At 43.7% G+C, this 21613-nt stretch overlaps 1 long non-coding RNA gene across 1 annotated transcript; it reads right to left on the bottom strand.

Moving 5' to 3' along the window:
- Positions 1–1518: 1518 nt before the first annotated feature.
- LOC115597230 (uncharacterized) lies at positions 1519–6913 on the bottom strand. The gene is made up of 4 exons (XR_003987047.1): positions 6585–6913; positions 3014–3145; positions 2828–2919; positions 1519–1675 (listed from the first exon to the last, which is right to left on the bottom strand). It is a non-coding gene; the product is annotated as an uncharacterized LOC115597230 (long non-coding RNA).
- Positions 6914–21613: the final 14700 nt, after the last annotated feature.

Raw genomic sequence — 21613 nt, 5'->3', positions numbered from 1 at the left:
GTTTATTGTGCCAACGGCGTGATGTCAAAGCACAACCAGGGCACACTGGTGGCATCACTGCTGTGAGACTCAGCATGAGGTACAGTGTCAGCTAATTAGAGTACTAACTGTAGTTATAGCAAGTATAGCTTAGTGTCCCAAATGCTATCTAATTAGCCCTTTATATACACCAACTACCCACATAGCAAAATTGGTCTGGCCCAGCTCCGGCCCACATAAGGCACTTGCACTCGGCCGAAATACCGCAAAGAATGACGGCCCCCCAGTGGCCCGGATATGGTTTGCCAGAGCTGGCTCACACATGGGCCAGCTCTGGGCCAACTGCTAACACACACAGTTGGTCCAGAACTGGCCCATGTGTAAGCCAGCTCTGGCAAACCAGATCTGGGCCACTGGGGGGCCGTCATTCTTTGCGGTATGTCACCCGAATGCAAGTGCCTCAGTTGGTCCAGAACTGGCCCATGTGTAAGCCAGCTCTGGCAAACCACATCTGGGCCACTGGGGGGCCGTCATTCTTTGCGGTATGTCACCCGAATGCAAGTGCCTCAGTTGGTCCAGAGCTGGCCCATGTGTAAGCCAGCTCTGGCAAACCAGATCCGGGCCACTGGGGGGCCGTCATTCTTTGCGGTATGTCACCCGAATGCAAGTGCCTCAGTTGGTCCAGAGCTGGCCCATGTGTAAGCCAGCTCTGGAGAACCAGATCCGGGCCACTGGGGGGCCGTCATTCTTTGCGGTATGTCACCCGAATGCAAGTACCTCAGCTGGCCCAGAGCTGGCCCATGTGTGAGCCAGCTCTGGCTAACCAGATCTGGGCCACTGGGGGGGCGTCATTCTTTGCAGTATGTCAGCCAAGTGCAAGTGCCCCATGTGGACCAGAGCTGGGCCAGACGTCAGTCTAATCCATGCTGCATCTGGCCCGGATTAAAAAACAACAGAGGTACAATTATACAAATGACTTTATTTTCACAGCTAATTGCCAAAATACATTTCCAATATTGAATAATGATTGCAAAGTGTTATCAGATAAGTGCAATATGCATTGGAACATTCAGTACTTTTTTCACAATTCAAAAAGCGGCAACATTTTAACACTGAAAAGTTGTATAGTTGGCAGTATATGACTGCAGCCATGCTGCATTCATGATAAACACACATCCTTCATAATAAAAGCACAGTATCAGAAATTATAGACTTCAAAATAAAACTCTGAGATTTTTCTATTCACATGTACGACCCACTTGGGTCCTGACCCATCAGTTGAGAGCCACTGGCATAGATTGTTCAAAAACATAAAATGCAGCGGAATGTTGCATAATACCTTAACATATACTTACAACATATCTGTCAGCAAACACAGCATGTCAAGAGTCTACAGAACATTATTACGAATTAAACATTCACTGCCATATCTACAGTTTAAAAACCAACACTGAACATTTTAGACAAAACAACTTGGCATAGACTTTCACACCATGCATAGGAACATCACGTCTCCATGTGTTCCACCAACAGTAGCACCTTACAAAAGGTGACGAGAGTTCAGATCAAAAGTCTAAAATGCATTACGCATGAGAGCTTCTCTCACTGTCCATCATTCTCATTTACTCACTTCCTCCGCTGTTCCCATCAGGTGCTTTCTGCAACCATTTTGTAATCCTGGTCTCGATTTCTTGGTCTGTGGCATCAGAAGTCAGACACACACATACAAACACACAAATTAATGAATATCACAGTACAGTTCACAAGTGACACATCTGATGACTAGCTCAATAAATATGATTGGCACTACATTCCAACAGCCATCAGTGTGTTTGGCCATTTACATGCCCCCCCCCCCCCCCCCCCCCCCCCGCATTGAATGGAAAAGAAATTCATGAAACTATTTAACAGTTTTTTTACTTTATTTAAATTTTGTGACGACGAATGCAATCACATTGCTGCAATTTAAGTTGTTAGAATACACATATAAAGCACTAGGGATGTTCCTGATTAAACGACTGGTCATGTAAATGTTTCAAACATCGCTTGTTGTCACCAGAAATAGTGTAATCTAGTGTAAAAGGTGGCAGCGAGTCCGGCAGTATCTCGACATAGAAAATGAAAATAAGGATGTAGCCTGTGTCAGAGTAAACTGGCATAACGGTATAAGTGCTTGACCGGAGCAATGCATAACCACATTCAGTACCTACATCACACACACATTCACATCAGCCTGCTTGCAGATCTTGCCAAACAAATTTCTACAACATCCCCCCCTCAGAGAAGAAAATAACAGCTGCATCCCCCCAAATAATTATTATTGCTATCATTACTGTTAATATTTTTGCTGTTGCTATACGTCATGTTCCATGCATTGTCAGACATTGGGATGGCATTTAGCTCGGCAGCAGCAGCTTCTCCATCATCACTGAACACAACTGAACTCCGTTTTTATTTAAATGAGGAGCTGTTTGATAGATACCATTGATCCCACTGTTCAACAACCAAATGCTGATATAGTTGGCACTTAGTGGCACACATTAATGAACTGAACTATGTTAATGAAATGTGTCATCTTCTCTGACCGCTGACATGCTGTGTGGCTACCGTTAGCAGTGCTAGCAGCAGCCTGCTCTCTGTGCAGGATAACATCCACATTTGATGATTTTCCAATTTTTACTAAATCATTAATAATTAGTTGCTAAAATCATAACATTCCATCCATTTCTACATAGGCACTCTTTAAAAAAAAAAGAAAAAAAGAATTAAAATACCACTGAGCCACCAGCTATTCTGGATTGCACAACCTCATCTCAAACAGGCTGGGCTTTGAAACAGTTTTCTTTACCTTGTAGGCCTTGATTAGCTCCTCTGTTTTTCACCAAGATAGAGAATGAGGCCTTTGATCACAGCCTCTCTTCTGGACTCAATGCTGTTGTGCTATAAAAAAGAAAGGAGATCATGCTAAGTACAAACATCAGAATGCTAATATATAACTAACTATTTAACTGCAATAAGTACATGCCTCAATTACCATGTCACGGGTCTCATCAAGTTTCTTCCCAACAGCTTAGAGGCTCAACAGCCTGGGTGTGTATTGGTCCAACTTCCCCAGTAATGTGAACTGTAGTGGCTTTAGTGTGATCCTCCATAATTCATCCTTGATCTGCAAAAGAGGTCAGAAGTGAGATAGAGAAACATCTTGAGATACAGAAAAAAAGAATAACAGAGACACAGAGCAACAAAAACAGAACAGAGTCATGCATTTTATTCTGACAGCCTCATCAGGCTTACTTTTGCTACATTTTAGACTGGGCTGTCACGACATTTTTTTCAGTGAAAGACCAGAATCTCTGCCCCCAAAAATTACTTTTTGTCTGGTCCATAAACTGAAATAATCTAACATGTGTCCACTTTCCCCACAACAATTGTTTTTGCATACCTTCACCAGTGTGCTTGACACGATAAATCATCTGATAAGCACACAATGACATAGTAACTGACCACTAAAGAGATCGTCTATGCAGCACGCATCTCACTCTGCCCCCTGTACAGTGGGCTCTCTATTTGAGAACTCGGCGCGGTGTATCACCTGCAGCGTGGCTCGCTCTGCCCTCTGCTGCGGTTCGTGGCTAACAAGCAGACCTAACTTAACAACCTAGATGTAGGCTAAGTTACCTGCTAGTTAGCAGCCACCGCTGCGACCAAAAACCGGCCACACAAACCCAAACACACACGGCCGACTTACAGCTAACGGGGGCGCCGTGACATTCCGACACACCTCCATTGCGAAACACCACCCTTCCGAAACACCCCCACTCCGAAACACCGCTGTTCCGACCCTCCCCTCAAAACACCGCCGTTCCGAAATTAAACACCGCTGTTCCGAAATTGATTTTCAAGTTTACATTACTTCCTACATCAAACACTGCCGTCCGCTCACCGGCCGCACTCACACAACTCATTGCTTTTTATTGCTAATAGGCCTATGTCACTATCTTCATTTATTATATAGTATATTTTCGCTTGCAGCAAACACATTTAAACGTTTTTCTAATCTTTTTACACGCACTATCCGTGGTGCTGAAATCCCCACTTCCAGCCGCACTCGCACAATTCTGAAATAAACTGTGGCCCATGGGTGCGATCTGCTGGGGAATGACCCCTCTGGTCGTCCGTTTTAACATAACTTGTCTTTGTGGAAGGTTAAAAATGTATGAGTGGATTGAGCACTGCTGCTCAGTTTGTCTTTGAAAAAAAAAAAGCAATTCAAAAAAGCATTCAATGAACATTACATGAAATTGATTGTGTATCCATCTCTTATAGCCATAGACTATCATGACCACGGGCCTACACACGCAAACTGTGCGCACGCAAAGGCGCTGTAAGGCAAGGGCGCAAAGGCTGTTACATAATTACATTGAATGTAATAATGTCCGCAAACGTAATAAACCTCAAACACCTACTAATAATACTGACCGTGCGTGCAAAATTCAACTGCTGACCCTCCGCTCCGCTGTCACACAACGGATCCCCCGTCCGCGCTCCCTCTCTCTTGCCCGAAAAATAATTTCCATGAAGAAAACATCGCCTGACATTTAAATTTAAATTCCCATTGAAAGTACAAATCTCAAGAAATCTGGATGTATTGCTCATTTGTAAACACAACACTTATCAGTCTATAGGCAAGAATCTAAAGGTTTATTAATGCAATTCATTTCAAATTCGCTTTATTGGCATGAATGCCACAACAACAATATTGCTCCAAGCACCAAGAACCACGAAAAGAATACCTAGCACAGTAAATAATAATAATAATAATAATAATAATAATAATAATAATAATGGTAACTTTGAACATTATCACAATTAAGTTATCAATCTGCGATGTAAACAAAATGCAAACATTACAGACTTCTAACCATTTTTCTAAAAGTGTCTGTATTTTAATTGAGAATAGTTTTTATATAAATTACACAAAAGGAAAAAAAAATATGATTTGTTTTACCTATTTCAGCCATAAGCGGTCATATTGACCGCACATCATTTTGCGGGATTTCATACATTGTCTCTCTCGTCTCTAACTTTGTTAGCGGTCTCCAGCTGTGCGACTGTAACGCAACTTTATATGAAGAAGGACTAACACTAATAGCCTAATTGATTGTTATTTCTTACACTTACAGAACTGTTTACGACTCGAAACAATGTTATTATATATGACGTTTCTGACCAAATGTCGCGGCTTCAAATGCATCAAATTCCCACATCCAGTTACGCAGGCAGCTGTCCAGGGTGCTGAACCAGGTCACAGACAAAGGCTGCACTCTGCGTTCTGATGTTTGCTGGGCAGATCTGTCCCCCTTGGTTTCTCATCCACTCTGTTGTGGGAGATCTCCCACAGAGCAAAAGTAATACACATTTTTTCTCTCCCCGCTCGGCTCGAGCCCGGCTGAACTCTGGCCTGAGCCCACTTCACCCAGGCGCGAGCCTGCAGCCCCCGCTCCTGCTGACAACAGACCGGGGGAGAAAACAGACATTCCTTTGCTCAGAACCCATATCAGGCTGTGTCTGAATATGTCCGAAGATCGGTATAACGCATTGGAGCAATTTTCATACAATTTCGGATATTTAGCATGATAAAGTAATATCAATTCAACATAGCCATTTTTCCAGCTGTAGCATAATGAGCATTATGTCATTTATATGAAGTAGGCTTGTTTTGCGGTTAATCAGCCACCTGATCCGTTTGAACCCACAAAGAAAAAAAGGATAAATGCGCAGCCTCCGTTTCCTTTCTGATTGAGTCCGTTCGGAGTGGGGGGGTTTCGGAATGGAAGGGTTTCCCCAATAGACTTTTCGGAATGGCGGGGTCTTTGAAAAAAAGGGAAACCCCGCCATTACGATGAATTGAAGTCTATGTTCGGAACAGCGGGGTTTCGGAAAGGCGGGGTGTAACCACAGCTAACACTCCTCGCTAACGGTGTTAGCTAACGGCTAACCCCTCATTAACAGCTAACACCGTTAGCAAGGGGTGGCCCCGTACACCGGGGTGTTAGCCGTTAGCGAGGGGTGTTCGCGGCACCAGGCGCCCCACGCTAACGGCTACTGCCTCGCTAACGGTGTTAGCCATTAACGGTTAGCCGTTAGTGAGGAGTTAGCAGTTACCGAGGGGCGCCGTGTGTCGCGAACACCCCTGGCTAACGGCTAACCCCCCCCGGTGTTAGCCGATAGAGAGGGATTCTGCACAGTGCCATAGATAGAAATGCATACTAACGTTAGTTTACTCTATCACTCTGGTTCTGCATGCAGCCATAAACCGGCACCCAGCGCTGTCTGATTAACGTAATGTGAAAGAAAAAACACATCCATGCTTACTTTATATTATAGTCGCTTGCAAACGTCAGGTTCAAATTACATTTGAAGCAAGTATTTTAAAACTTGCTAACATTAGTTTCAAGTTACACAGAAGTCTGTTGAAGCCACTATTGTTAATTACAAATTACATCTAGTGCCTCCAGTTATTTTACTTATTTCTACAACAATGTAAAACCTGAAAGATTGTAGTAAGTAACCAACTATATCACTAATATTAACTAAATTCTCACCTTAACAGTTCAGTCTCCCATTTTTCAAATTTCTCCTTCTGTCTTTGCTCAGGCGTTTGGCGCGAATACCCAGAATGCACCACAGGGGGGGAAGGGCAGTCGGAGTAAATACAAAGTGTAGAAGATTTGTTGATCCGCTTACATACAGCTTGTTAGGGAAAACAATCAAAATGACTTGTGTTTTGAACAAATGTAGAATAATTCACAACTTGATATATTCATGTCTAGAGACAAACTTTGTTTTGTATTGTTATTATCACAGGATTAATTATGTTACAATTATTTATTCTTAGATTGACTTGTTTCAGTGTATAGAAACGCCTGTAGGAACCAATAAAGGCAGGAACACACCGGCCCAACCGTTGGACGTCTGAAGCGTTTGGAGAGGCTCGGACGAGGTCGGGAACATTTCTGTTTGGTGTGTTCAGCTCTGTTGGAAGCTTTCGGAGCCGCGCGGACGTTGTCGGATCCGACTGAGCATGCAAAGTCTGAGGAGGAGGGCCGTCGGACGTCTGAGCCATTGGATCCTCTGATTGGCGGTGTGCTAGCAAATCGGCGCGGTGTGTGGGAGGGGCGGAAGTGACGATGGTAAACAAACCACATAAACAGACATGGCGGAGAGTATGGACTACACTTCCTCGTTGTATCGCATTTTCTCTTTACTATTCCTAAACATTTCTGGAAGCGATGTCCACTTGGACCGAAGAGACGGAGGAGCAGCTCATTACACTGGTGGAGGAGAGACCACCTCTGTACAATATCACGCTACAGTGCTACTCAAACCGGAATAAAAAAGATCAACTGTGGCGTGAGATCGAAAGCGAGCTCCGTTTATCAGGTATGTCTCCTACTTCTGCACAACTTGCATCAATTTATTAGCAGGACAAGACAAGACAGCTATAGCAGATAAGAAATTGTCGGAAAATAGTCGATAAAAAAGATAGGTAGTCAGTGCTATGTACACAGCATACGGGTGTTTTGTTGTTGACATTCAGTTTGATTTTGCTAGTCTACTTGCTTGACCATCGGACATGTGAAAAGGGACATGTCATGTAAACTGTTTCTTGGTGCCTTTTTTCAGCCAAGGACATTCGGAGGAAGTGGGACAACCTCCGTACCACCTACAATAGGTACAAAAAACCGGCTCCATCGGGAAGCTCCGGGGCACAGAGGACGGCGAGACAACAATGGATCCTCAGTCGGCTTCACTTCATTGAGCCACACACCAAGAGGAAGGAGAGCACGTCCAACCTCACTCACCAGGTAATTTATCATCTCTGCCTATGCGAAAATATGGTCTTGAAAATTGAATACTGAATTTCATTGCCCGGTGCAAACTATGTTTCCACTGTGTATATGACAATAAACACCTTTGAATTAATATGGGGATAACGTGGTATTAAATCCATCCTTGTTCCCTTGTTTAGGAATTGTTTGATGCTGCACTGCCGTCGACACCTGAGTCACCTGAGGGGGTCGGCATGTTGACTGGTACATCTTTGGAGCCAGAGTTGGACAGCTCACTGGCTTGCTCCCCGGTTGCAGAGTCGACCATCTGTGAGAGCATGCTCACAGATGTTTTGAGGTCCACTTCGAGTGCCAGTAGTACTAGCCAAAGCCAGTGTCCACCAGCAAAAAGAAGAAAGAAGGGTCAGGGTGTGCCCGCAGCAGAAGATGGGCTCATGCAACAGATCCGAGAAACTCTCGGGAAAATTGTTGAAACACAAGGTGAAGACCATATTTCAGTGTGCTGCAAGCGCATAGAGAACCGGATACACATGCTCCTGCCGCATCGACTCATCCAGTTTGAGTTTGATGTCGACAGCCTGCTCTACAAACATTCACAGATGAACACTGACTAAAAGGACATAAGTCCTGTTTGTGAAAGCAAATCCTGTTTGTGAAAGGACATAAGTCCTGCTTGTGAAAGCAAATCCTGTTTGTGAAAGGACGTAAGTCCTGTATTTGTGCCTTTTCCCTTGTAACACTTTACATTTATACACTTTTTATTTATTCACTGCTCTTGTACACATGGTACGACACTTGGACGAATAAATACTTTTTTGTGATAAGCTGCTGTCTTCTTGGCTCCTTTGTTCTACATTTATACATGGGTTATATGCAGGGGTGTAGCGGGAAAAAAAAGATGTGGGAAAACTATGAATTTGGTGGTCAGGGTAAGATATATTTCACTGATGTTTGAAAAAGACATTTAGAACATGTCTAATAATAACCATTACAATTCAATGGCCCTGGGGTGCACACTTGTACACATAGGTGATGTTGTTTTATTTTGATATGTTGGAAGTTACATTTGATGCCAAAATTGTTTATCTGATGAATATTGATCGCTGGGTACACTCTTATTAACTTGCTTAATGGAGATAGTCTTTTCAGGCTACACTTAGCATCTGAATAAAGCCTCATCTGGGTTGACACAGACAGTGGTGATAAATACTACATTGCTAAAAATGAACATTGGCTACATCTGTCTGCCGTTGCAAAGTAACTGCGGTCTCTTTGTCTCATATAAAAGGGCTATATAGCTCTCATTTGGCATCTGAATGAAGGACAATTGGTGTTGTCTGTGTAATGTGGTATGTTTACATTTCAATGAGGTGAACAATTAGCGGAATGGCTGTCTGGTCCTTTTCTGAAAAAGCAAATCCTTGTCATTGTCTTCCTGTACAGGTGCTAATGTGTATGCTAAATATGAACATCGGCTACATCTGTCTTCCCTGCAAAGTAACTGCGGTCTCTTTGTCTCATATAAAAAGGGCTATATAGCTCTCATTTGGCATCTGAATGAAGGACACTTGGTGTTGTCTGTGTAATGTGCTGTTTACATTTCAATGAGGTGAACACTGTCTGGTCCTTTTCTGAAATAGCAATCCTTGTCATTGTCTTCCTGTACAGGTGGTAATGTGTATGCTAAATATGAACATTGGCTACATCTGTCTGTCTGCCGTTGAAAAGTAACTGCGGTCTCTTTGTCTCATATAAAAGAGCTATATAGCTCTCATTGTTTTTCTCATGTTCACTGCATCTGTGGCACTAGTGTGAAGTGAGAGAAAAAATAAAGACAACATCATCGAATTTTGCCCTCTTTATTGGCCAATTTGTTTCAAGCACACATATTCCTGTCATGCACAGCACAGTCAATACATCCTAATCTTTGCCCCACTGAAAAGGCACAGCCCCACAGTCAGACATGAAATACTGACACAGGTTATCCCTAGTTAGTTTGGCTCTTGTAGTTGCATTAGTCGCCCGTGGCAGGGAGGCCTGCTGTAGTGCAGGGTCTTCTCGCCATCTTCCAGCTAAAATGGCATCATCTGGTCCTTCTCGATCCACCATGTCCGCCATATACACCTCACAGCTTTCAGTTCTTAGAAAGTTGTGCAAAGCACAGCAAGCCAAAACAATGTTCTCCACTTTGGCAGTGTCCTGAATGTTGATCGTGGTTTGCAAAACTCTGAACCGGCTGGCCAGGATGCCAAAGGCATTTTCAACTACCCTCCGAGCTCTTGAAAGCCTGTAGTTGAACACACGCTGTGCTGGGGGGAGCCCGCGGTGTGGATATGGTTTCATGAGGTACTCCTTCAAAGGAAATGCCTCATCTGCAACAATGCAATACGGTGAGAGCTGGTCAGAACCAGGAAGTGGGGCAGGGTCAGGTATGTTTGTGGTACGGTTCTCCAGGGCATCTGCTAAGGTGCACCCAGCAAACACCCCACCATCGGACACCCTTCCTTGGCACCCAACATCTACATACAGGAACCTGTAGTAGCTGTCCACCATTGCCATCAAGACTATGGAAAAGTGGTGCTTATAGTTGTAGAATGTTGATCCAGATCCTGGTGGAGGGCGAATGTTTATGTGTTTTCCGTCAAGAGCTCCAATGCAGTTTGGGAAGTTCCACTGCGACAAGAATCCAGTGGCCACCTGCTGCCACTCGAGTGCTGTGTCTGGGCACTGAAAAACAAGGAAAACAAAAGTGAACAAAAGGCCAATTAAAATTAAAGGTCACTACCAGAATCAGAATCAGAAACAGATTTATTCCCAGGAACAGTTTTACACCAATTAGCAATTTCTCTTGGAGAATAAGGTGCATGCATTAAAGACAATAAACAAACAGTGACTATTATATACATATCATAAAATAAACAGAATAAAACAGAGACATAATAGGTTTGGATGATACATTAAGGCGGAAGTTTGAATACCAGCCATAAACAGCGGCATACGTGCATGTAATAACTAAAATAAATGTAGTCTAATAACACATTACGTTAACGTCATGAAATAAAGCGCATATGCATACCTTTACATATTTGTCCTTCAACACTTGGTAGATGGCTTGACAGGTCTCAGGAACAAACTGCCGAATTGTGGATACTCCCATTCTGAACTGGTAGGAAAGGCTCTGGAAGCTTTCCCCTGCAAAAGAAACGAACATCTCGGTTAGTTTGTACAATTCTTCATGCACAAGCCACAAAGGCAAATGATTCCTCAGTAAATTTATTGACATTACAAACCACGTAAACTGAGGTTTGATTACCTGTTGCAAGGAAGCGCAGGGTGACCATCAGACGTTCTCCGCCAGATATTGAATCCCGGTAGTTCGTATTTTTGCGCTGAATAATGGGTCTGACCAATTCCCCCAACATCTGGAACTGGGCAGGGAACATACGTGCAAAATTGCGGAAATCAGCAGGTTCGTTCATCTCCAGTTCCCGACACAAATTCGGATACGCTCCTTGTGCCTGTCGCTGTTGGATCCAGGACTTCACCCATTTAGTGCGGTTTCTCCTGATTTCCCTTTCCCTCCTGAGACGACGTCTTCTTATCATTAGGAGCCCGAGAGCACACAACGCGAGTGTCAGCCTAACCATGGCCATCTTTCTCGTATATCAAATATTTAGTCCACAAATGTCTTTTCAGGTCGGACGAATACTGAATCAATACTGTGTGCGCTTTGTTTTTCTATGCACTCCGTTCCTCACTTTGTTCCGTCATTTCCTGTTTTCGTGTTTTGGATTACTGGCACGAGACTAGCGCCACCCGCTGTTAAGGAGGTTTATTGCATCTTGCGCAGGCGCAGAATGTACACGCGACAGCGGAGTAGGCAGCACGTCGAAGCGGTGTGTTCAATGCCACTTTTCTGCCGAACGGGTCAGACGAGAGGCAACAGAGTGGTCGGAGAGTGGTCAGATAAGGCAGTTGGACGTCTGGGCGGTGTGTGGGGGCCTTTAGACTTATGTGGGAACCATTAAGACTCCTATAGAAGACTCCTGTAGGAACCATTAGACTCCCGTAGGAAATGTAGTAGGGACCGTTGAAGTCCTGTAGATTTGTGTAGGAGATATTAGAACCTTAGAAAATCAAACCAAACCATTAGGACAACATAAGTAGCCATTAGAAACCATTAGAAACCACCAGGAACCATTAGAAACCAATAGAATATGCCTAATGGTTTGTCTGACTTTTTTCAGCAGGGTACATATCTGGGCCACATACAACTAACCACAAATAGCCCACATTTGGCATGCCATTACATAAACGGTGCCATCATTGCCAGACCTGGCCCACATCTGGCTAACATTCTATTTACCAGGTCAGAAATAGGCCAAAAGTGCCGGCTTGATGTCAGATCTGGCCCAGACCTGTCTGTTACAGATCTGGGCCACATACACCTGACCACAATCGGCCCACATTTGGCATGCCATTTCATAGACAGTGCCATCACTGCCAAACCTGGCCCAGACCTGTCTGTTACAGTCCTGGGCCACATACACCTAACCACAATTGGCCCACATTTGGCATGCCATATCATAAACGGTGCCATCACTGCCAGACCTGGCCCACATCTGGCTAACATACTATTTGCCATGCCAGATGTAGGCCAGAGGTGCCGGCTTGATGCCGGATCTGGCCCGGACCCGCTTGCTATGTGGGTAGTAGTTTAGTAAGTTGTAATATAGTTGGCTGCACCTGAATTGACAGGATGTGCCAGCATAATACAGTCAGTAATGGGGGCTTTAATTACCTGGATGGTGTACAGATCGCATTAGATGAATGATCGGGCTAGGTGTAGGGCACTTTGATGTTTGAACCTAGTTGTGTCCCATATCTGAATGTGCTTTTGTATTTTGTATGGTTAGGTGGTAAAAGGATAGCCCCTCCCTCAGCCTCAACTATTACACATAATGGCTGCTTCTAATCCACTGAGTTCTGCATCTCAAACTGACTGGAGAAAGTGTTGTCTTTGTCAGACAGATTTAAAGGAAGAGTTGAAATCTCCTCCAACTCATTATCCATGTAGTCCTGAGAGCAATGGTTATTCCAACGATTGCCACAAACATACCACTCTTTCAAGCAATCAACCAGTTGCCAGTCAGGTTAGACATGTCCCGGTTGAATGATGGAGGGGGCATTGCAAAAACACTGAGAAGGAACAGTGCGAATTATCACCAAAGCTGTCCTTCTGTCAAACCTCACTGTTCTATTGAAATTAAAAAATCTATAGAAAAAAAAAAGACAACAAAATGAAAAAAAACAACAACATGCACTTACTTGACCTGGAAGGTGTGCCCTGGTGAAGTTCAGTTCAAACCAGTGATCATTTCCCATTCATTTTAAATATTCTACTGATATAAAATGTATCAAATGTAACAAAACAAACAAACAAAAAAATACCAAAAACAGTGAGAAACAATTAACTAAACTAACGAAAAATGTGTACAAAAAGGTGTTATTTTTGCCATTCATTGCCGTCTATCTTCACAATTTAACACATTTTTGGACTTTTTATCAAGAGTTGAAAAGCTCAGATCCTTTTCACCTATATTTAAATATCGAGATCATCAAAATGTGATTATCCAATCTCAATCCATGTCAAATACCGAGTCTAATGGCTTTCAATGGCGGCCATATTGGAAATTGGCGGTCATATTGGATTTTTTGCGTGGCTAACAGGCTTTTTGGAAAAAGTGGTTCCCAAAGAATAGTTGTGCCAAGTTTGATGCTTGTATCACAAAGTGAACGATTATCTCACTAATCTGCCGGACTAACAAGGGATAGATAGTCCTGAGATATACCTCATCCCACAAATTTTGGAAGAGTAATGACTTTGTTTGTTCTTCAGACAGAGACTTGAACTACGTAGATGGACCATTAGACATCTCTGCGGCCATAAGTTCTGGGGATGACCAACATTCCTCTTTGAGAGTGTTTCCCTGTGTTAGCTTACAGTATACTGTTGTACTGTTCTAATATATTCACTTAGCCAAATATCTCAAGCCTGTATGAAAAAGATACCTTTTATTGTGTATTAGAAGTAAGTGGGAACTTTTATTGTGAAGGAACAGGATGTTGTTAGCTGGCGCTTCAGATTGTGTGACTGACGATGTTTGTTAATAAAGGAGTTGTTGAACTTCAGTAAAAGTTTGTATTCTTATCGAGTAACATTGGTAGCAGAGGATGGTTAGCAACTACAGAGTGCCTCCAGGCTTTGATGAGGGAAAGCCATATGAAAGCTGGAAGAATTAAGTTGCTATCTGGACCAGAGTCACGGAGCTCGACAAAGACAAGCAAGTGCTTGCAGTCATTTTGGCATTGTCCGGGAGAGCGAGAGAAATGAGGATGGAAATACCGGCAGATGACTTGAATAGAGATACCGGTATGGACACTTTACTAGCCAAACTTGGCAATTTATTTCTTAAAGAAGAAAAAGACTGAGCATATGACGCTTATTCAAGCTGACCTTGACCTGGTTATGAAAGACGGCAGTATATCTATGGCGGACTAAATCATCGACTTTGAACAACGTTACTCTTGGATGCGCAAGTACAAGATGGAACATTCTGATGCTGTTTGGCTTTTTAAACTGTTGGATACTGCATGTTTGGACACGAAAGACCGACAGTTAGCTCTCACAGCATGCACAGATCTTCGGCTGAGGAAATCCAGCCGCTGCATCCGACATGGGAATTAACCAAGAAACAGTATACACGGAGCAGAGATGACAGAGAGGCAAGTCATGGCCACAAAAGGATCAACAGAGAACGCCGGTGCCTGGCACAAACCCACTGGACAGGTATGGCAGGAGATCAAAGTGTGCTGTGTGTCAGTCCACACTTCACTGGGCCAAGGACTGTCAAAGGATCAAGTTGAGGAGTGCAATATCACTCTGTACACAAAAGAGTCACCTACTGCAGCAGAAATCTTTTTGACAGAGTGTTTTAGTTCAGCTATTATTGACACTGCATGCACACGGACTGTGTGTGGACAGCAGTGGCTGGATAGCTACATCACTGAGCTAACTGAGAGAGAGTTAAATTAAGTAAAGAAAACAGAAACACACAGTTACAGACCCTTCAGGTTGGGAGATGGAGAAGTGATTCACAAAACAGTTGAAAATTCCTGCAAAAATCGGAGAGACTGAATGTCACATTGAAACTGAAACTGTTGTCCCAGATGAAATTTCATTACTTTTAAGTAAAGCCTCAATGAAAAGAGCAGGGACAGTACTAGATATGGAAAATGACAGCGCAGTGATGTTCAACAAACCTGTAAAACTTGACTTTACAAGCTCTGGTCATTATTGTGTGAACATTGTAAACAACAAAAGCAAGAACGTTCAATGTGATGAACAGGTGTTTGACAATGGCAGAAAATAACACACTTCATCAGGAAAGAAAGATGAGTATGAAAAAAGGGGCTGTGATCTCACAGCAAATGAGCTCAGCAACAAAACAAAGAATCTTGCTGAAACTGCAACAGAGGAGAGTTTAACAATGATGAAGTGAGAGATATGGCAGTGAAATTTAACATAGAGGTTAAGACAACAGCTAGATACCGCCCATGGAAAATTGTACTTCTGGAGCGACACAATCAAACGCTTACTGAGACCATAATGAAAGTGAAGGCAAGTAATGGTTGTGACTGGAGCACTGTTATGGACTGGGCCCTCATGGTGAAGAATACCATGCAAAATGTCCATGTCCTCATCAGTTGTTTTTTTAGCTCACTTATAAACCCCCAGCTTTAGAGGGCACAACAAAAAGTGAATGGGTAGCAAAACACATCTTTGCTTTACATGCGTCAAGAAAGGCTTTCACAGAAGCAGAGTGTTCAGAAATAATACGTAGAGCACTGAGGAGACAAACATGTCATACAGAAGAGAAATATGAAGCTGGAGACAAAGTGTACTATAAGCGAATGGACTGCCCTGAGTGGAAAGGGCCAGGAGTCATCGGTCAGGATAGTGCTGGTCTTTGCCACACATGGAGGTACCTGCATTCCCATACATCATCTCAGACTGAGAAAAGTGAATGCAGCAAACGTGGAGCAACATGTCACAGAGGATGATGCTGAAAATGACACAGACTTTAAACAAGGACAGGATATTGCTGAAAATAATATGGAGAACACAGAACACACTGTTTCTCAGGTGCAGCAAAGGTTCATGCAAATATACCCCACAGACATGACCACAAGGGAGTAGAATAAAGCAGAAAAGCTCACAAATGACAGAGCAAAGGACAGATTTCAGTCTAAAGGCAGGACAAACTGTGAAATACAAAGACAGTGGTATTTTACACACCTCTAAAGTTCTAGGGCGTGCAGGAAAAGCTAGTACTAGTACAATTTCAAGTATATTGAACCTACTGATGTTGCAGGGACTACTGAGTCAGCCAATATGTCGAGAGAAGAGGATCTGCAGGTAGAACGCCATGTTACTGAGACCACTACCCCAGATGTATGAGGACATATTTGTAATTAAAGATGTATCATTTGACTCAGCAAAATGCAAAGAGATAAAAAAAACTGATGCGATAACAATGAAATATTTGTTTGCTTTTTTCTGGTGGGATTTAATGATTTGCTGTATGCCTGATGTTTTCAAAGCTTGTTTGTTTTGGTATTATTATTATTAGTATTAGTAGTAGTAGTAGTATTTTTTTTTTTTTAAACTTATTTTATTGTCTTATTTTGTCTTTAACATGTCCGAATAAACAAAATAAATAAAATGTGTTTGAGGAAGTTAGAGATGAGGGACATACGTGCATTTCCACCAGATGGGTGTGTATCCAGTACCCAAAGCACGACTTGTGGCTCTGGGTTTTGAAGAGTTAGAAGTGTTGGGAATCGTTATTGATTATTAATTATTAATTAATATGCTGTTATTAATTAATCGCATTTATTATAGTTGATTAATGAAACCTAGGTAACTATGAGTCATTAATGAACACGGGGCACCACCCTGAAATCAGGGATCAATAATCAAATGATTTACCTTTGAGTCTCATAGCCTGAAAGATAGTCAACTTGTCAATATTATGGACTTATCAATAATTAGACAAGAGGGAAGGCGTGAATCCGAGCACTGGCCATCTCAACCAGCAGTTATTACAATATGGGATTGTGCAAAATAATCACAGATGCTGCTCAGTTAAAGTCAACAGTGTTTATTAAAGCTTTCTCCACAGAACAAACCACTTACTTTAACAAACAACAATTTCCTTCACAAAGCTAACAACATCGAAGCATACGCAAGCCAAACAGGTACCTGGGTGGAGGCGTGTGTGTGTGTGTGTATGTGTGTGTCAGGAAGTCCCCAATAAAGACTACAAAGATGGCCGAACGTGGCTTGGAAAGTCACGTTCGCCGGACTACAAATTGGTGGGCGTGACTTGGGAAGTCTCGTCTGAGAGACTACAGGGAAACACCGGACGTGACTTAGTGTCACGCGAGAGCGCGAATTCCGAGATGATGAATTCAGATTCACTGATTCATATACCTGGAACTCAAAATGGCGGCTGTAACTGTATCGACCAAAGGTGATCACTACACGTGCGCGCGAGGTTTGAACAAAGTCAGCGGTTGCGCCGTCTTTGATCTCGTGTGCGGTTTGGTCACACAAGGGGTGAATTTACAAGGATGATAGCCACTGTCCCAAAAAGGTAGCCGTGCTACCGGGGGAGTCCGTCTTTTCAGTCAATAAAGGGAATATGCTGGACATACGTCTTATGTTATAGCGGGGTTGTTAACTATGAGTTCACAACAGATCGCCAAAGAGTACGTGTATCTCGGTGTGTGTGTGTGTGTGTGTGTGTGTGTGTGTGTGTTAGTAAAAGAGCGAAGAAGCTAAGCGGGCTTAGCAGACGACAAAGAAACAAACACAACAACCATGTGGCGCACAGCGGTCGTCTCTCCCTCGAACAGTGGCCGGCAAGCGAATCGAGGTTCGTTTGGCGTCCGCTGATCGAGCCGGAATACGACGTCTTGTGGTCACACACGGCGGCAAGACCGTACAGGCTGGATTAGCCTGAATGAGCTCCTAGCGAGCGTAGCAAACACAGTTAGCACACAGTGCGGGTAACCATAAATCGGACTCGGCGGTCCTTTCACAACAGAATAAAAGCACAACAAAGAAAAAACACGCTATATACTATCTGTTTCTGCCCAAACAAAAGCCTTTTACTTGGATGCCGCTTTTTGCGGTAGCGTGGGGTCCGTCTGACCCGAAGCTCCAACTTGTTCGGGAGCGCGGGCGCGGAATCAGCGTTAGCGTCCTAGCGACTGATGGCAGGCTGTGTCACAGCGATAGGTCGACTCGTAAAGGGGACAGTTTTGTCCCCTCTGAAGATTCTTTCTTCCTTCTGCAGGTAATGAGGAGACGGCTGGGTGCCGCGTTCCTGGATCCAACGATTATGACGAACGTCCGAACAAAAGTGAAAGTGAAACAAAAACAGTCTCTGTCTCGTCCAGCGAGGAGGGAACTGAAATTAGCTCAAGCAAAAGAAAGGGGGAAAAATGGAAAACGTTTCTCGGAGTTGTACCCTTATGGCAGCAGTTGCGTGAAACCTATTCTCTTCACAACGGACGCTGCCGAGTAGAAAGAGCAGGAGGGGTGCGTGACCTTTTAACGTGGGGATGACGTCATTGTGATCCTGGCGGAGCTTCCGGGCTCACAGCCAATAGGGGCCGGGTGACGTCTTGGGGCAGGTCAATCTGGTCAGGTTTTTCACACCTGGTCGGTCTTTTTCCATGTTCTTTGTTTGGTAATTCCTCGTGTGAGGCCCTAGTAGTTAGGCTTCTGGTTTCAACTACAGGCCTCTCTTGGTCTCTTTGTTTGAGACATGTACATGAGGGCATGAGGCCCAACAGTAGTGTCAGAGCTACAAAAGGACTCTCCCACATGTGCCACTGAGTCTCTTCAGCTGCTTGTGGCAGTGATCTGTCAAAGACAGTGGACACTTAACTCTGTGGACATAAAGTCAGCATTTTTACAGGGAATGCAGCTATCACGTGACATTTATATCAGGCATCCACCTGAAACTGAGAGCAAAGGGACATTATGGAAACTCAACAAGTTTGTGTATGGTCTGGCTGATGCCTCCCTTTACTGGCACAACAGAGTACAAGATATAGTACTCACAGCAGTAGGAAAAGTCTCTCAAGTTGTTTCAGCTGTTTTTTATTGGCTAGATCAGGACTGTACTGTTAGTTGGGTTCTGGCCTGCCATGTGGATGACTTCATATGGGGAGGCACACAAAGTGTCTCCTCAACAGTGATACCTCAGCTCAAATCCGCATTCCAAGTGGGATATGAGGAGCATAGGGAGTTCTGTTATGTGGGGATGGACTTTGGGACTTAACAAATGAGTGAAAATACACTAGGACAACTACATTTAGCATTTGCAGCCCATACATATGAATCATTCACGAGCTGTGGAACAAGACTCACCCCTCAGAGAGAAAGAAAAGGATCAGCTCACATCCATGATTGGCCAAATTATTTGGTTTGCAAGACAGAGCAGGCCAGATGTAATGTTTGATGGAGATGGAGGCACTCAGGGAGGACACCTTATCATCCTAATGGGGAAAATGGAACGTTCTCACCTCTTGCTTGGCAGTCAAAGAGAGTCAAGAGGGCTGTTCACAGTACACTAGCAGGTGAAACACTGGCAATGTCGGGTGGGTTTGACATTTAACTACAGTAAAAGTTTGTATTCTTATCAAGTAACACCCTGCTCCTCTCCTTTCCTCACCTTGCGTGTCAGAACTACAGAATCTACTTAAATGTTTGTGTGTATATAGGTGTGTGTGTGTGTGTGTGTGTGTGTGTGTGTATACATATATACACTGCTCAAAAAAAATAAGGGAATCACACATCAAATCTTGATGAACAAATGATTCAAGTTGAACATTTTTACTGATGTACATTGTATCATTTGTTGAGAATAAAATGATGTAACAACAGTAAGTTTAAACCAAAATCATTAACCCATTGAGGGCTGGAATTAAAATTACACCGAAAATTAAAGTAACAAAGTTGAAATCCCACACTGACCCAACGTGTGGAATTTTATCACAACAACTCATAATGTGACTCAGTAGTGTGTATGGTGTAATGTCCCATAGGCGCCCAATTGGATTAAGGTCATGGGAAGAAGAGGGGCAATTAATGGCAACAATGCCTTCATCATCCAGAACTGCGGAGTGGGTCAGCGGATGCTGAGGCGCATAGTGCGCAGAGGTCGCCAACTTTCTACAGAGTCAATCGCTACAGACCTCCAAACTTCATGTAGCCTTCAGATTAGCTCAAAGGCCATACATCAGCAAGTGCAATGCAAAGCGTCGGATGCAGTGGTGTAAAGCACGCCACCACTGGACTCTAGAGCAGTGGAGGCGCGTTCTCTGGAGTGACCAAATCGTGTTTCTCATTTTGGCAATCTGATGGACGAGTCTAGGTTTGGCGGTTGCCAGGAGAACGGTACTTGTCTGACTGCACTGTGCCAAGTCTAAAGTCTGGTGGAAGGGGGATTATGGTGTGGGGTTATTTTTCAGGAGCTGGGCTTGGCCCCTTAGTTCCAGTGAAAGGAACTATGAATGCTTCAGCATACAAAGAGATTTTGGACAATTCCATGCTTCCAACTTTGTGGGAACATTTCGGAGATGGCCCCATCCTATTCCAACATGACTGAGCACCAGTGCACAAAGCAAGGTCCATAAAGACATAGATGAGAGAGTTTGGTGTGGATGAACTTGACTGGCCTGCACAGAGTCCTGACCTCAACTCGATAGAATACCTTTGGTATAAATAAGAGCGGAGACTGAGAGCTAAGCCTTCCCATCCAACATCAGCGTGTGACCTCACAAATGCACTTCTGAAAGAATAGTCAAAAATTCCCATAAACACACTCCTAAACCTTGTGAAAAGCCTTCCCAGAAGAGTTGAAGCTGTTACAGCTGCAAAGGGTGGACCGACGTCATATTAAACCCTATGAAATAAGAATGGGATGTCACTTAAAGCGAAACTCTCGCCAAAAAGCAACCAAGGCTTTATTTGGGATTGAATATGAGTCAAACCTTTCTCGTAAAAGCATAATTACAACGAAAGAGGCGCTTTTAAGATTTACCGTAGTTTCGGTTTTGGGCACGTTAATTTTGGACGGGAGTGCATGACACGCTAGCATCAAAATCGCTATTTTTATAACACTAAGAAGGCTCGACACAACATGAAACTTTGCTCATAGCATCACCAGGGTCTCTATTCATGAACAAGAGCATTGAGAACATTGTTTGTGTACACAGTTTATGAAAAAGAAGGTTTTTGAACTACTCACGTTAGCTGCTGCACCTCATGCGCGTCCCCGTCATGCCAGACAAAAAGTGTTGATCTCCGAGTCCGACCTGACAGGCAGGAGAGTAATGGTGAACCGCTCCTCAAGCGTGCCTGTCAGGTCGCACTCAGGGATCGACACTTTTTGTCTGGCATGACGGGGACACGCAGGAGGTACAGCAGCTAACGTGAGTAGCTCTTAGTGGGAGCTGTCCACCACGGTGGTGCTGAAACTGAATCGATCGATGCCAGGCAAATCGATCACTCACCTCTTTATCAGCGCATAAGTCACACACAGGGCACCGTGGTCCCCCCACACAGGTGAAATTAGGCTACGCATGTATCGTGTGTGTGGGGGGGGGGTGTGTGCGGGTGTGTGTGTGTGTGCCAACAGGTG

Source organism: Sparus aurata, chromosome 2, assembly GCF_900880675.1.
Source record: "Sparus aurata chromosome 2, fSpaAur1.1, whole genome shotgun sequence".
NCBI lineage: Eukaryota > Metazoa > Chordata > Actinopteri > Spariformes > Sparidae > Sparus > Sparus aurata.
Note: the sequence above shows the minus strand (reverse complement) of the source record. Positions and strands in the feature narration are given on the sequence as shown.